Source organism: Artemia franciscana, chromosome 5 (assembly GCF_032884065.1).
Source record: "Artemia franciscana chromosome 5, ASM3288406v1, whole genome shotgun sequence".
In the NCBI taxonomy this organism is placed as follows: Eukaryota; Metazoa; Arthropoda; class Branchiopoda; order Anostraca; family Artemiidae; genus Artemia; species Artemia franciscana.
In genome coordinates, this window is record NC_088867.1 from 27937227 (window position 1) to 27951531 (window position 14305).

A 14305-nucleotide genomic window follows, 5' to 3' on the forward strand; every position below is an offset into this window, starting at 1 on the left:
TGTAAGGACGGATCCTTTACCAAGATATTGCTAGGGGGCAAATTGCTTAGCCTGATGATACTTTTTATCGTTTTTTTTTTGCTCAAAATTATAATAACCAATAAATATATGAACTCACCCCTTTAGTAGGGGAGTTCATTTTATCGCCCACTTCCCTAGATTTTGGAAAACACATTCTGTTTGGATGTTTTCATTGGAAATGCATTTTTGGTATTTTTGTTTAGAAAAAATTGGATAAAAACGAAATTGCCCTTCCCTCTAGATTTTGAAAATACATTTTGCCTCCCCTCCCTACTCTTTATAAATTGAAGCCACTGCCCTCAAGTCCAGGAGTCTCTAGATGATGAACAGGCATTTATCAGCAGATGGATAGTATTCAGTGAAGGTTTTAACTTTAGTGTTAAATTAAAGAATAAAAAAAAATTCAACAAAAGTGAAGAGCAACATCAAAACTTTAAATGAGTAGTTGTTAACCCCTCTAAGTTTTCGAAGTCAAACGGGTCACAGTTAATATAAAAAGAAGTAGTCAAATGTATGGAGCACACAAGTTATAATGAATAACACAATTTTATAAAAAAGAACAAAGACACCAGAAATGAAAGTTTGGCTGCCGTCTCCAAAGAGGACAGAGTGTCGTTTGCGATTTCTGAAAACTCCAGTTATTCTTATAAAGTACCCAGTGTCTTGATTTGTAAAGTAAGTGTATTCTTCTGTATGACTTAGCAGTATTTTGCCCATGATTCCCTTTTTCTAACATAATTTGTTACCCTGACGTATTTTTTTACCTGTACTAGAGAAAAACAATGGGTAGTACCTGATTGAGTGAGCTTTACGTTTTGAATATCATCTCCATTTATCGCGCTTGCTGTGTCTTGTTTTGTGTAAAAGTATTTAAGAAATAAAGTAAATTCGTTCTAGAAAAATGATTTCATGTTTGACAAATGATAGTTAGAAATGTAGTGTCAATATTCCTTACATAATATCAATAATTTCTTTTAAATAAAGGAAACATTTTAGTCCGAAAATTGTATATATAAAAAAAAAGTCCTAAGAGTTTGAGTAGTTTTTTTTAATTTTTACATGCTTCAGTCTTTAAAAAAAATGTTAAAAATGAACGTTTGAAGGCAGAATGAAGCAAAGAATGAATTGTTAGCCTAAAATGGGACTATTCAGTTAGTTTTTTTTCTGTTTTTAAACAAAAAGCCGTGGCTAAGGAATCAGGAGAGCTAGTTTTTTTCGAACTGACATCAACCTTACTGTCACCCCACTTTATATTAATCCGAGGGCTGAATTTGTATTTACGAAAAAGGGCGAGTTTTTCGCACATTTCACGGTTTAAACCCTTTTCATCGCATTTTTGTACCTTGGGTTTTGCTTTGGCTCAAGGTATATATCCTCTAGCTGTCAAGCTGATCAGACAGAACATGGTTTTCTACGCTCTTTTTCATAGGATGGGGGTAATGTTGTGCTTTGAGGTTCAGGGTGCCAGCTTGATGCGTTTTGGGCCGCTCGAAGGTCAAAAACATATCTCATGCACTTGTTTCCTTTTGGCAAACAATATTTGTGCTCTGAGGTCCCTTTGGCCCAGGTATATGTCCTATAAGTTTCAAGCTATCGTGAGAAAAATAATTGTTTCGACACTTGCACTCTTTTATTGAACATTTTCAGCGCGTTACAGTCCTATTGACTGGGGTTAGAGGCACAGTAAGTTTCAAGTAGATCAGACATTAAACGCAAATTTCGTTCACTCACACCCTTCTGGCAAAATCTATTGCCTTTTGGAATCCTCTTGGCTTTGAACTCGATTGAAAGAAAAAGTTAAAACTTGAAGAGTATTTTAAGTCTTGGAACGCATTTTTGTCCGTATCAGGAAGCCAAGGCTGTTTTTTTATACAAATACAATAACTGTTTTTTTACTTTTTTTTTAATTATTTGGCAATAGGGTTAGATTAAACTGGTTCGTTATTATGGTTTCTATAATAAAACAGTTGCATTTTCTTCTTCTTTTTTATTTACCTGTTATCCATTTTTTTTTTTTTTTGCTACGAATTCTATATTTTGATGATTTCATATTACTTAGGGTTAGAGTCGTTTCTAGGGTTGGTAGTGCTGAGGCAAAATCAATTACGGTACCACCCTGAATGTCCCCCCATCCGTGGTGCCCCACCCAGCCATGGTGCCCATGGTAGCTTGTACCGGTTACCTTTGAACGGGGGGGGGGGCTCAGGGTAGTATAAGGCCCCTTCTTGTATTGCTAAATATGAATAAATACTTGTAGTTTCAGGTTTATCCACGAGAAAGAATGCTTGTTTTGAGCTGATTAAAATGCGCAACATCAAAACTTTGAAGCCTGCTTGCGCCTGGGCTGTAAAGGCTAGTGATCCTCACAATTCTTGAGGAGGATATTTTTGGACGTAGGTGCATTTTTACCAAATGTTGAATGCACCCTACCACTTTTGACTATGATCGCTACAGAGGCAAGCTTCCTCAGTGGATGCCAATCTTACAAGATAAATCCAAAAAATACTAATAAAAAATGTTTTGTTTCGCGTTTCATTTATTTTTTCTTAGTAACTTCTATTAATCTTGTGTTTGACTTGTTTTATGGCTGTATTTCTGTTTGTTTCAGAATATAATATTGCCATTTACTTTTCTTTGCAGAATTTTTCTTGTATTTTTTTGTTTATTTGTTACACAAAATATTATACGATCTCTTAGTCTGAGCTGAAAGGAAATAAAAGTTAAGATGGTAGGGCAGTTTTTACAGACGAAGGACATCAGGTTTTCAAAAGACATGCTTTATTTCAGTTTAGCTGGGACTAGACTGTAAGCAGAACATTCTGGAACAGGGGTAGTATGACGGCTTTAGAAAAGACTTAAAGGGAGGAGCAACCTCATCCGAGAAGTTTGCTTAAATGGGATTTGATTTAATCCAATTGGATAGAGTAAGGAGGTAAGCTCTGAATCAGTAGGGCGGAGAAGAAGTTTACGTAGTGGTGTTAACCTCTGGTGGCTTGATGCAGTGATAACCTGCCAATAGTTGTGGTATCCTCTATAAACATAACCATACCACCTTCACCTTTTTTTTTATAAACCTACGCAATTGAATTTAACAAGAACCTAAACCCACCCTTACGCAATTCTTTTTGAAAAATTTAGCATTTTTTCTGAAAAATAAAATAGTGATTTTCTACGGAATAAAAAAAATCCTTTCAGAGCTTAATCAAAGTGAATTACTTCTAATAAAATTAATGGATATTGAATAAAAATACTTAAAAAGAGGTTAGATAAAGGATCATCTATAAAAAATTTGCGATTATTTGTTTTCTTTTTTTTTCACAGAAGGTACTTCATTATCTGGTCATAAAAAAGAAATTGTTATAGACTCCACGATTAATAGTGTACCAGCCAAAGCTGGTGCTTTACGTTCTGTTTTTTGGGTTATATTGTTAATACTTAGATTTTTACAATAGGTCTAAGTTTGCTTGGATTTAACCAGAATTTTCTGAAAATAGATAGACTCTTAGTTTCACCATTCTAGTCATCTAAAAAACAGTTAGAACTACACTTGTTAGTATCCAGAAAAAAATTATATAATGTTGTATCATTTGGGTAAAAATTTGTACCATTCCTATTAGTCTTTATAACTAATCACATAATCTTTCTGGGAATCGCTGGATGCCAATGGTTGTTCTTTCTTTCTTTAGATGGACCTGAATTTACTCACTCGTCAGCTTTCCTTATTTGTTTTTTGCTATTATTTATTGTTTATCTTGTTTGCAAATAACAGTTGCCAGAAACAGTTTACTAAACTAAAGGAAAGATGATCAGGGTGATGTATATTCAGTCACACTATTATCCTCTTGATCTGTGTTTACTAACAGTTTTTTACTGTTTTAAAATGTAGAATTAAGAAAAAGTGTCAAACTTTAGCGTAAAGAGCGGGGTGTTGAGGAGGAAAAGTCCCTTTCAAATACGGAGTAATTTCTGTTCGTTTTAAGTTTTAATGTCGCTCCTTACTTTCCTTTAAAAAAAACTCGTTTTTTTGTTTAATAACTATTGAAACTGAATTTTAGCTTCAATGACATTAGTCGATAATTGAAGCTGAGTAGATAGCGGAGATAGTAAGAAAAAGGCCAACATTATTAAGTGGTTGGGGATTCATTTGGGGATATTGAATATGGTCATATTCAGACAACGGTGGAGGAGAATCATCTCCTAATTAGATACCAGGAAAAAACAACATTAAAACGGGCGTGATGGTAAACAGTCCAAGATGTAAGTAAACCCTTGCTGTATATTTTTGGGAATGCTTTGCTCACCCTCCGAATTAGTCATGTCCCTTGGCTCGGAAATTTAAAATTAGGTGTGTATTTGAATTTACAAGGTAAGGAAACTACGACGTCTATGATCTCTGATGTCTATAATCTACTTTCACAATCATTCTTTCCTATGGTCAGGTAAGTTTTCTTGTCATGCAAAATGTACAAGTGTAAATTTGTCGGATTTCCAACTTTTTCCTGATGTAAATTAAAAACGAGATATCAATGACTTGATACAATATGCTACAATATCTATGATAAAATATGATAAAAAACAATATGATAAACAATATGATAAAAACTTGCTACAATATCTTTGAAGCAGATATTCTTGGAAGTGTCGTGGCTCACGTCCCAAAGTGGCTTTCTTGGTCGACTTTTACGAATTACCAGTAAAGTTAAACACGAAAGTTGATTTTCTTTCATGATTTAGCATTATAGACCCGTCCGATGTTCTAGTTTTTCCGAACAAACTAAGCAAGCTCAACATCGTTGAAATACTTTGACCAAACATTAAGTTTCTAGTTTAAAAGCAAAAATCTTTTGATTCGGATATGCAAAATCAGGACCGTTTATACCCCTATCCCTACAAACTAAAAAACATCATTAGTGTTATTTGGTCGAGAAATGTTAAATTGCTTCAATATATGCTTTTTTTTTTGCTATGCTTCTTTTAAGCTCTCTCACTGTCGACCAAGTGAGTTGTTTAGTATACACTGCTTCCTTTAACTTGGAATCTGTATACGAAATGCACTACTTACTTATAATATAAATAGGAGCCACAATGGTAATCAATCAATCAGTCTGGATAACCAAACATAAAAAGCCACTTGTTCCTTCTTTTAATTGCTTCAAGCACTAAGAAAGAAGCTTTTAATGACAGCATAAAAGGAAAAGTGCACGGCATTGCCTAATAACACATGCTATTTGTCGTCTAATGTAAATTAGTATCTCTATAAAAGCAATAGCCTTTTCCTCGGTTTTGGTGCAGTTTTCACATTAAAATGCTACAGAAAAATACCGCTCGACAAAGCCGTTAAACTACTATTGATTTCAGTAACAGCTAATGTAAATACTACTTCAAATGCTTTTCCTGTTGTCTTTGTTGTTTAGTTGACGTTTGAGCGAATGAACTGCTCTTATACGTGCGATTCTCTTTTAAAACTTAGGCTTATGAAGCTATGTCACTTTGAAAAATACACATAAAATTTTGGCACAGGTCACGTCAACACTTAAGATATCTAGGGAGAGTACTAAGACGTTGTACAGAGTGTTCTTGCTTAAATCACAGGCACTAGTATATATATCAAACCTCTATTCTGCTAATATTGCTTAAAATATCAGTGGAAAGAAACATACTCAGATTTTAAGTATACAAGAAGAAATAGATAAATAAAAGGTCAATATAAAATAAATAGAAGTTGATGCAGTTACTACAATTAAAGCATCTATAAAAGGAAACATATTTACGAAATAGAAATGTCAATATGAATATAAAAGTCAATACAATATAACTTTAAAAAAAAAATCAGAGAATGTTATGCGAATTACAACTTTTTATATACTTGGTAAACAACAATATAGTCTTTCTATGGACTCACTTAGGGGACTTAGCCTGACCTAGGATTGCTCTCATTGTAAATGTGCCGAAAAATTTTATAATTTGGTTTCTAAACAAATTTCTTTGTACTTCATATTTTGTGCACTTCATGAGAATATGCCTAACATCATCATACTTATTACAAATATCACAGAAGCGCGAGCTGACTCTCCCCCATTTATATAAAACTGAACGCGTTTTGGCAAGACCTGTCCTCCATCTAAAAATAGTAATAGCAAGAGATCTAACATCATGCACAAGTCCATCAGGTGGTGCCTTATAGTCATAAAGTTTAAAAATTGGATTTATGCAACTTCTAATAAAATTATTGGTCTCTCTGTCACATGACACCTTATAAATACATGCAAAACATTCATTTTGAGTGGGTTTTACACTTATACTCTGACAATTAAAATACCCCGCTTTGCCATTATATCAGTAGATTCATTTCCAGCAATTCCCACATAAGCTGGAACCCAGACTAGAAATATATCATTTCCCACAAGCTCTAACGACCTAACTGTTTGGTGGATAATACAAACCTAATTCACGACTAGGTTCATGCTCATTCATCAGGAACTTATGGGCTGATGCTGATTCAGAGCGTATCATCCAACTCCGGGCATACCCATATGACTTAATAAATTCCAATGCCTTATATATAGCAATCATCTCAATTGCTTTTCCTATTTGGGCTGTTCTTTTTCTGAGTTAATATTTAAGAGCTACCTGAATGATCTTAAGTTCTCAGTCAAAATAGATGGCATTTATTCAATCACAATTCATAGAACAAATGAAGGAATTCCGAATACACGTGTGATCGTGTCCAATATTTTGTGGTGGGATTTAAAGTATTTTTTACACTTCATGTTCTTACATATAAAATCGTAGTATGCTTGGGTTAATATCTAATATTTGCATTGTTGTTCAGCTTGATAAATTCTTATGTGAGGCCTAAGAGCTCCTTTTTGGATTGACTACCCTAGGCCTACTTTTTGTTGTTGTTTAGGCTAGCCTAAGTAAACTCACATTTCGTCATATTAGTAAATAGCCTATGTATTTTACCTTTTTTATGAAATAGTTGAAAACAAAAAGAATAGCCTAGGCTTAGGCTTCAATTAGGTTTCTAATTTCATGTTCTTTCCTAATAATATGGTTACTCTTCTGACAATATAGACCATCCTCCCTTTTTCCTAGATGTAGCTCTAGGATAGGCCTAGGCTAAAGAGGGGACATCCAGCACAAACATCAAATTAGAAGAACATTAGGGAAATCTTTTCAGAAGATGGTGAAAACCAATTTGAATGAATATTTTGGCCTATGTCTAATGACTGTCCTAAACAAACCATGGTAAAATTCTAATCCATTGACTTTTTGCTATCTTGGAAAGTTGTTGGGCTAGAGAATTGAAACTTTCAGAGATGTGTCTACAGGCTAAAGCATATCCTGGGCAGTTATTTTGAGATCCCTAACTATGCCCCTTCCCCCTCCTCTATATAACACAGTTTTTTGTGCATTACAGCTTATATTTTGGTCAAATTTGATCCTATATTACTATTAAAAGTGTAAATCCTTGCTTACCTTAGAAAAATTCAACTTTTCACTGTTTTTAAGCTACTATATTCCATAATTACTCATAATTACTTCACCTGCATTGAAAAACAATTATCACCTTTTATGGTACAGTTAAGACTAGAATGTAGGTATTTAAATGCATCCAGTTTGAAACTCTTATCTTTAAAGGGCTTTTGACAGGGTTAATACAGATAAGACTTTGAACTTTTAAGGGGCTTCTCACTCAAAATTATGATTTGTTTCTACAATTGGGTAAGGTTATTATGTTATATTAATTTGAAAAAATTAGAAAGGTATATTTGTAACTTACAAATGGGTGATCAGATCTTAATGAAGTTTGATATTTAGAAGGATATTGTGTCTCAAAGCTCTTATTTTAAATCCCGACCGGATCTGGTGACATTGGGGGGGGGAGTTTAGGGTGGGGGAACCTAAAATCATGGAAAACCCTTAGATTGGAGGGGTCAGGATGAAACTTGGTGGGAATAAGCAGAAGTCTTATCGATCTCTCTTGCTCTGTCTGTCTCTTTCTTTCTCTCTCTCTCTCTCTCTCTCTCTCTCTCTCTCTCTCTCTCTCTCTCTCTCTCTCTCTCTCTCTCTCTCTCTCTCTCTCTCTCTCTCTCTCTCTCTCTCTCTCTCTCTCTCTCTCTCTCTCTCTCTCTCTCTCTCTCTAAGTTGAAGAAACTTTTCATACTTATTTTTTCATTGTTCTTTAAAAAAATTCCAAGAAATCCTGCACCCCCTTCATGGAAATCTTTTTCCCCATGACTAATTCCTCCATGGAAAACTCCTCCCGCATAACCCCATCCCCTCAACCCCTCCCCCAGCCAAAAACATCCCCCTGAAAGTGCCTATACACTTCCCAATAACCATTACTATATGTAAACACTGATCAAGGTTTTTAACTTGCAGCAACTCCCACGGGGACTGTCGGGGAGTAAGTTGTCCCCAAAGACATAGTTATTAGATTTTTCAACTATGCTGAATATATGAATATATTTCGACTATATGAATCTGAAGGTGTGATTTTTGTTAAGACTCTATGACTTTTAAGGGGTGTTTTCCCCTATTATCTAAAATAAGGCAAATTTTCTCAGGCTTGTAAGTTATGATGGTTAAGTCTAAACTTAATGAGACCTATATATTTGAAATCATCATTAAAATGCAATTCTTTTGATGTAACTATTATTATAAAATTATATAAATTAGAGTTTTGGTTACTATTGAGCTGGGTTGCTCCTTACTACTGTTCGTTATCATGAACTGATTTGGTCTGTTTTTTTTTTTTTTTCAGTTATTTATATTTAACATTTTAAATGGTACAGAACGAATAGAATTCACAAACTTTTGCATAGTAGATTTATTTAGATTAATGTCCACCTTCTGACCAAAGTAAGTTTTTGATATATAAATTGCCTTCATTATCCTTACATGTTCTATCTTTGTATGTTTTGTATTTTGGCCAACTTGATTAGGCCCTTAATTATTATAGCAAAGTGAAGTTTTGATGAGCTAAGTATAAATTACATAAAAAAACTAGTTTTTTAACTGAAAGTAAGGAGCGACATTAAAACTTAAAACGAACAGAAATTACTCCGTATATGAAATGGATTGTCCCCTCTGTAATACCTCGCTCTTTACGCTAAAGCATTTTTAGTAATTTCAACTATTTATTCTATGGCCTTTGTGATTCAGGGGTCATTCTTAAGGAATTGGGAAAAATTTAAACCTTAATATCAAGAGCAAGGTATCAATGATGGGTGAGCCTCCTCATATACGCAATAAAAACACACGAATATTGAAGTTTGCTATGTAATTTAATTCGTAAGTTCTGTATATTTTTTACTTATGAAAACGTTTGTAAAAAGTTAAAAGTTATAGTTGCCTTTTTAAGTAATCAAAAAATAGGAGGGCAACTAGGTCTTCTCCCTTGCTCCTTTTTTCTCAAAATCTTCCGGTTAAAACTGTGAAAAAGCCATTTGGCCCCAAAAAATTAATATGCAAATTTCGTTTTAATTATTTATGTGTGGAGAGCCAAGATCAAACCATGCATTAATTCAAAGACGTCCAGAAATTAAACAAAAAAGCGATTTTTTTTTAAATGAAAGTAAGGAGCAACATTAAAACTTAAAATGAACAGAAATTACTCCGTATATGATACGGTAAAACTCCGTATACGATATACATTTTAAAACAGTAAAAAACCTTAGCGTAAAGAGCGGGGCGTTGTGGAGAAAAAGCCCCTTTCATATATGGAGTAATTTCTGATCGTTTTAAGTTCTAATGTTGCTCCTTACTTTCACTTAAAAAACTTTTTTTGTTTAATTGTAGATAGGAGCTTGAAACTACAGTAGGATTCTCTGATACGCTGAATCTGGTGGTGTAAATTTCATTAAGGTTCTATGATTTTTATGGGTTGTTTCCTCCTTACCTGTGCTTCCAAACTTAAGTGTCTAGCCGGCAATCCTTCAATTCGTTGCAATCCAAGTTTCTACCACCAGTCACGACCTGGTAGGGCAACGGGGAGGAAGCTACGGGGTTCTGCTCTGCCTCAAGGTTTGTTGCTTGACCTAAATTTCTTGACTTGTCTAGTTCTTCACTGTATCGCATTATTAGGTATTTTGGATATTTACATCTACCAAGCTCCAAATACTTTTTACAAAGGCGCTGTCTATGTGTGGTAACACTTTTAAGATGTATACCTTGCTTTGATTTAATTTCCCCCATGATTTCGGCTTTGTGTGCACAACTTTACTGAAGGCTCCTGACTATTTCTCATTTCTAGGTTTCTTCATTGCATTGAAATAATTTATGGAAATTTCACACTCTATTAACAAGCAGCTGATTATACCAGCTTGTCATTTTGGTCTCTGGGGGGTATTATCAGCAATCTGAAAAGATTCTTTCTGGCAACCGACTTGTAAAAATTTCAGGTAGCTGAAAATATTCTAGGGGACTGTTAGAAAACAGGAAAATAAATCAAAAAATGGTTCCAATCATCTTACAGGTTATTGTCTTCTGCTCATGATAGTACCGATTTTGTTCTAAAAGCGATATCCTTTATCGAGTACACTTGTGAAAAAGACCTAGACATTTTCTAAGATTTCTAAGCAATTAGAGGAAATAGAGCAAAACCCTTTCAAAGATTTTGTAGCATCTTCTAGAAGCTATGGCCTGATATTAAAAGCGGCATCTTCCGCCAATGAATACTTGAGTACTTTTTAAATATAAATTTTCAATTTAACATGGGATTTTTGAGTTCCATCAGTTCACTTAATCACGGCCTCCAACCACCCATTTTGAAGATAAAGATACTTCAATTTTCACGTCTTCCAAGATTTCTGGTTTCCCCATCCAACTCCCCTCAATGTCACTGGATCTGGTTGGGATTTAAAATAAGACATCTGAAGCACAAGATCCTTCTAAATATCAAAGCTATACGGGGAGAACTTTCCATGGAGGAATTTGTCATGGCGGAAGAAAATTTGACCAGTGCTTACATATAGCAGTGGTTATTGGAAAGTGTACAGACGTTTTCAGGGGGATTTTTTTGGTGGGGGGAGGGTTGAGAAGAGGAAGATATGTTGGAGGATCTTTCCATGGAGGAATTTGTCATTTTTTGATTTTTTTTTCTATGAACTGAGCGATGGATTTTAGCATTATTTAAAAAAAAAAAAAACAATGAAAAAATAAATATGAAAAAGTATCTTCAACTAAAAGACAGGAGCAGCATTAAAACTTAAAACGAACAGAAATTATTATGCATAAGAGGGGTTCACCTCCTCCTAATACCTTGCTCTTTACGATACGCATATTTTTACTAATATCATTTACTAATTACTGAAAACATTCGTAAGAAATTAAAAGTGCTAGTTGCATTTTTAAGTAACCAAAACATTGAAGGGCAACCAGGCCTGCTCCCCTGTTCGTTTTTTCTCAAAATCATTGGATCAAAGCTATGAGAAAGCCATTTAGCCAAAGAAATAAATGTACAAATTTCGTTTTAATTATTCATTCACTGAGAGCCAAGATCAAAACATGCATTGATTCAAAAACTTTCAGAAATTAAATAAAAAAAGTTTTTTTCAACTGAAAGTAAGGAGCGACATTGAAACTTAAAACGAACAGAAATTAATTTGCACATGAAAGGGGCTGCTCCCTCCTCAACGCCCCACTCTTTACGCTAAAGTTTGACTCTTTCTCTCAACTCTACTTTTTTAAAACAGTAAAAAACTTTAGCGTAAAGAGCAGGGCGCTGATGAGGAAGCGGCCCCTTTCATATACGAAGTAATTTTTGTTCGTTTTAAGTCTAATGTCACTCCATACTTTCAGGTAAAAAAAAAAAAAAATTTTATTATTTAATTTCATACAAGAGAGTCAAATAGTATTTCAATAAATATGCGTTCATCTTGTGGGGAAAAAAAAATTCATTTGGTACGAGTTCTCAGCTGAATGCAGTTTCAAAATCTGTTTGGTTTTGATTAGTTTTTTTTTGTCTCTTCAGAAATAAGAAGAATAAAAAGCTTGTTGTAAAGAATAGACAAAAAATATCAGTTTAATTGAAGCACTTTGAGACGAAAATATAACTTTCTTCTGAGATTTTGAACATATCTCCTATTCAAGGAAACAAACCAAAATTTTGTTTTCAGAATATTAATTTATTTTTCTATCAAACAGTTTGTGGTAACAAACTGTAGTAAGGAGCGACCCGGCTCAATAGTAACCAAAACTCTAAAAAATTGAATTTTGATATCAATAGCTACATCAAAAGAATCGCATTTTAATGCTGATTTTAAATATATAAGTTTCATCAAGTTTAGTCTTACCCATCAAAAGTTACGAGCCTGAGAAAATTTGCCTTATTTAGGAAAATAGGGTGAGACACCCCCTAAAAGTCGTAGGATCTTAGCGAAAATGACACCATCAGATTCAGCGTATCAGAGAACCCTACTGTAGAAGTTTCAAGCTCTTATCTACAAAAATGTGGAATTTTGTATTTTTTGCCAGAAGACAAATCACGGGTGCGTGTTTATTTGTTTGTTTGTTTTTTTTCCCAGGGGTCATCGTATCGACCAAGTGGTCCTAGAATGTCCCAAAAGGGCTCATTCTAACGGAAATGAAAAGTTCTAGTGCCCTTTTTAAGTGACCAAAAAAATTGGAGGGCATCTAGGCCCCCTCCCACGCTCATTTTTTCCCAAAGTCAACGGATCAAAATTTTGAGGTAGCCATTTCGTTCAGCATAGTCGAAAACCACAATAACTATGTCTTTGGGGATGACTCACTCCCCCACAATCCCTGGGAAAGGGGATGCAAGTTACAAACTTTGACCAGTGTTTAACTGGTCAATGATGTTCAATGGATTAGAATTTTACCAAGCCGGTATAAATACCTAATAATGCGATACGGTGAAGAACTAGACAAGTCAAGAGATTTATGTCAAGCGACAAACCTTGAGGCGGAGCAGAACCCCATAGCTTCCTCCTCGTTGCCCTACCGGGTCGTGACTGGTGGTAGAAACTTGGATTGCGACGAATTGAAGGATTGCCGGCTAGACACTTAAGTTTGGAAGCACAGGTAAGGAGGAAACAACCCGTAAAAATCATAGAACCTTAATGAAATTTACACCACCAGATTCAGCGTATCAGAGAATCCTACTGTAGTTTCAAGCTCCTATCTACAATTAAACAAAAAAAGTTTTTTTTAAGTGAAAGTAAGGAGCAACATTAAAACTTAAAACGATCAGAAATTACTCCGTATATGAAAGGGGCTTTTTCTCTTCAACGCCCCGCTCTTTACGCTAAGGTTTTTTACTGTTTTAAAATGTATATCGTATACGGAGTTTTACCGTATCATATACGGAGTAATTTCTGTTCGTTTTAAGTTTTAATGTTGCTCCTTACTTTCATTTAAAAAAAAAAATCGTTTTTTTGTTTAATTTCTGGACGTCTTCGAATTAATGCATGGTTTGATCTTGGCTCTCCACACATAAATAATTAAAACGAAATTTGCATATTAATTTTTTGGGGCTAAATGGCTTTTTCACAGTTTTAATCGGAAGATTTTGAGAAAAAAGGAGCGAGGGAGAAGACCTAGTTGCCCTCCTATTTTTTGATTACTTAAAAAGGCAACTATAACTTTTAACTTTTTACGAACGTTTTCATAAGTAAAAAATATACGGAACTTACGAATTAAATTACGTAGCGAACTTCAATATTCGTATGTTTTTATTGCGTATATGAGGGGGCTCACCCATCGTCGATACCTCGCTCTTGATATTAAAGTTTAAATTTTTCCCAATTCCTTAAGAATGACCCCTGAATCACAAAGGCCGTAGAATAAATAGTTGAAATTACTAAAAATGCTTTAGTGTAAAGAGCGAGGTATTGCGGAGGGGACAATCCATTTCATATACGGAGTAATTTCTGTTCGTTTTAAGTTTTAATGTCGCTCCTTACTTTCAGTTAAAAAAACTAGTTTTTTTTTATGTAATTTATACTTAGCTCATCAAAACTTCACTTCGCTATAATTTTTAAGGTCCTAATCAAGTTGGCCAAAATACAAAACATACAAAGATAGAACATGTAAGGATAATGAAGGCAATTTATATATCAAAAACTTACTTTGGTCAGAAGGTGGACGTTAATCTTAATAAATCTACTATGCAAAAGTTTGTGAATTCTATTCGTTCTGTACCATTTAAAATGTTAAATATAAATAACTGAAAAAAAACCAGACCAAATCAAACAGTTCGTGATAACGAACAGTAGTAAGGAGCGACCCGGCTCAATAGTAACCAAAACTCTAATTT

At 34.3% G+C, this 14305-nt stretch overlaps 1 protein-coding gene across 1 annotated transcript in view; it reads left to right on the forward strand.

The window, feature by feature from the left end:
* The first annotated feature begins 6748 nt into the window (after window positions 1-6748).
* Window positions 6749-14305, forward strand: part of LOC136027204 (polyadenylate-binding protein-interacting protein 2B-like) — a 38447-nt gene continuing 30890 nt past the window's right edge. The window contains exon 1 of the mRNA XM_065704226.1: window positions 6749-6773. The gene's annotated coding sequence lies outside the window, so the exon portion shown is untranslated. The remainder of the gene's footprint in view (window positions 6774-14305) is intronic.